Source organism: Lactuca saligna, chromosome 8, assembly GCF_052625555.1.
Source record: "Lactuca saligna cultivar CGN05327 chromosome 8, ASM5262555v1, whole genome shotgun sequence".
In the NCBI taxonomy this organism is placed as follows: Eukaryota; Viridiplantae; Streptophyta; class Magnoliopsida; order Asterales; family Asteraceae; genus Lactuca; species Lactuca saligna.
In genome coordinates this window covers 279,298,980-279,302,280 of record NC_136424.1, presented here as the reverse complement: position 1 = coordinate 279,302,280, position 3,301 = coordinate 279,298,980, and the positions used below count along the sequence as shown (strand labels likewise).

The 3,301-nt window shown below is 39.7% G+C and overlaps 1 non-coding gene across 1 annotated transcript; it reads left to right on the top strand.

The window, feature by feature from the left end:
- Positions 1-1,467: 1,467 nt before the first annotated feature.
- LOC145013601 (small nucleolar RNA R71) lies at positions 1,468-1,574 on the top strand. The gene has a single exon (XR_013665150.1). It is a non-coding gene; the product is annotated as a small nucleolar RNA R71 (small nucleolar RNA).
- Positions 1,575-3,301: the final 1,727 nt, after the last annotated feature.

Below are 3,301 nucleotides of genomic sequence, written 5' to 3'. Positions count from 1 at the left end.
TTTTCCATACACCCAGGGGCCACTAAGATGTACCGAGATCTGGGTTTGAGTTATTGGTAGCCATGTATGCAGTGAAAAATCGCTTGGAATGTCAAGAGGTGCTTGACTTGTAGGATGGTCAAGGCAGAGCATCAGAGGCCGCATGGTAAGCTGCAGCCTCGGGAGATCCCCATGTGGAAATGGGAACAGATCATGATGGATTTCATCACAAAGCTGCCAAGGACAACGAAAGGGTTCAACGCTATATAGGTCATCGTGGATTGATTGACCAAGAGTGCTCATTTCTTGGCGATACGGGAGTGCTCTTCGGCCGAGAGGTTGGCCGACATATATATCTGCGAGATCGTGGCTCGCCACGGGATTCCGGTCTCCATTGTCTCAAACCGAGATGTTAGATTTACCTCTCGTTTCTAGTAGAAGTTCCACGAAGAACTGGGCACACACTTGCACTTTAGCACATTGTTTCATCCGCAGACAGACGGTCAGAGCGAGCGGACCATTCAGATCCTCGAGGATATATTGAGGGTGTGTGTCATTGATTTTGGTGAGAGTTGGGATTCCCACCTACCTCTTGTATAGTTTGCTTACGACAACAGCTACCACTCCAGCATTGGCGCCCCGCCTTTTGAGTTATTGTATGGGCGCAGATGTCGCAACCCAGTTTGTTGGAGTGAGGTTGGACACCGAGTGATGGGATGAATGGAGGTAGTCCTGCAGACTACCGAGAAGATTCAGCAGATTAGGCAACAGCTATAGACCAATCAGAGTCGGTAGAAGACTTATGCCGATAGACGCCGGTTTGAGTTAGAGTTTCAGGTGGGTGATATGGTGCTCCTAAAGGTCTCGCCCTAGAAGGGTGTGATTCGCTTCAGGAAGTGGGAGAAATTGGGTCCCCGATACATTGGACTATTCAGGGTCATTGCCAGGTTCGGTAAGGTAGCGTACAGGCTAGAGCTCAACGGAGGAGCTTAGAATGATCCACAACACTTTCCACTTTTCGCAGTTACGGAGGTGTATTGTGGATCAGGAGGCAGTGGTGCCATTGGATGATATTCAGGTTGATGAGTACCTCAATTACGTGGAGAGGCCAATAGCCATACTTTAAAGGAAGACAAAAGTTTTGCAGAATAAGGAGATACTTTTGGTGAAGGTACAGTGGGAGCATCGGAAGGGATCTGAGTAGACGTGGGAGCTGGAGGAAGAGATGCGACGACATTAGCAAACATTGTTCATCGCACCAGACTTCGAGGGAGAAGTCTAATTCAATTGGGGGAGAGTTGTAACGCCCCGATTCTAATGTATTCATTTATGTTGCATCTTTTTGGTCCTTAGGTCTACTCGATGAGTTGGTCGCCCTACTCGTAGAGTAGTAGCGGCTTCGTCCACACATTTTAATGCGAGTCTAAAAGTTGACGAGTGCCCACATTGACTCCATCATAAAATATCGAGATTTCTTGTTGCACATTGAAGTCATGTTGAGGGCAATGTCGTAACAATCTCTTGTAACGTTCCCAAGCTCGATTTAATGACTCCCCTTCTAATTGTTAAAAATTCTGGATATTTCTCTTAAGCTTTGCCACTTTTGAAGGAGGGGTAAACTGGTTGATGAACACAGTCTTAAAATCAGTCAATGTCATGATTTCTCCAAAGGGAAGTGATTTTAACCATTCTTTTGCTTCACCCTTCAACGTGACTGGTAAAAGTCGAAGCATCACCACATCTTCACTCACATTTGGTGCATTAAAATAATGTGAAATCTCCACTACCTCTTCTATATGCTCATAAGCGTCCTCGAGCTTCTTCCCATAAAGAGGTAGTTCCCTTAACATATTAATAATGTGCCCCGGAAGTTCAAACTTTGTAGTGGTTGGGATTTTTTTTGGATCAAGACTCCATCTTTTTTGGTTACTCATATATCTCTTGTACTCTTCCATTGACATGGCCGACATGTCCCCCATATTTCCTGCTAAAAAAACTAAAAAAAATACGCGTAAAAAGGAACAAAAACTAAAACTAAAAATTGCCTGGAACGTGACCACAACGTGGCCAGGGTTCCCATGACGTGGTTGATGTTCAGACGAAAAAATAAAATAAACTAAATGCTGAAAAATAACTTTTTGCGGTTTTTAACCCACAAAAAGGATCGAATAACTAAAAGTAATTAAATTAGAAATCAAATAAGCCGTTTCCCGGCAACGGCGCCAAAAACTTGATGTGCACAGGTTATACCTATCTAGTTTTAAATTTATAACCTAACAAACTTATACTAACTATGAACGTATAGGCAGTGTACCTAGTCAGATTATAGTATAGCTCGGGTAAGTCGGGTGTCGATCACAGGGAACGGTATTTAATTAATAAAATAATTACTAAAAGCTAAAGTAAGAAAAACAACTAAAAGTGGGGGTTTTATCTGATTTTACAAGTTTAGAAAAACTTAAACACTCAACTAAAAGAAATTATAATCAATATACTAAAACACTTTCGTTTAGTTTCGAATCCACCTTTTTCCTATGGTTATTTCTTATTTATGGATTAATAAACTGAGTTACCAATTTATATGTAATTAGAAATTTGGTCAAATCTACTAATATTTTCACCAATTCATGTACTACTTTGTAAGGTCCTACACAAGCAAGTACAAAATTAGTTATTAATTATAATTGGGCTATGTAAGATTTGTTAAACAGAATTATGGGCACAATTATGTTCTCTAACACAGTTAAATTGTTACTTTTGTCACTTAACTAAGACGTGGTCAATCCTAGCTCTAGCAATTTAATGGTCACTAAATAATTAGGTAAACAAGTTCATGTAATTTAATGGTCACTAAGTTACACTAAACTTCAATTTAAGGTACAAAGTCACAAACTTTAACATAATAGGTAATGATAATCAAACACATGCATAAACCAAATTCATATAATCCATAAAGTAAGAAACTAACTCATAGTCTTAGGTTTCATCTAACTAAACGAAAGCAAGGTTTTTAGCCCATTATCATAGTTGAGGAACACATAAACATAAGGTAAACTAGGCTAAACATCATTAAACTAAGCAAACCGAATGTGTAGATGCGAATCCTTGCTCCAATCGACTTCCTAGCTTCCAAAATCGGCCCTAAAGGGTTCTTAGAAGGGTTTTTGTCACAATACTTCTGCAGAAAGTCACCTCCAAGTCTCTCAATTCGTCATGATGTTTGTTTTTACATATATATATATATATATATATATATATATATATATATATATATATATATATACATACTTGCCTAAAATCTGGCCACCACGATGTGGTAAAG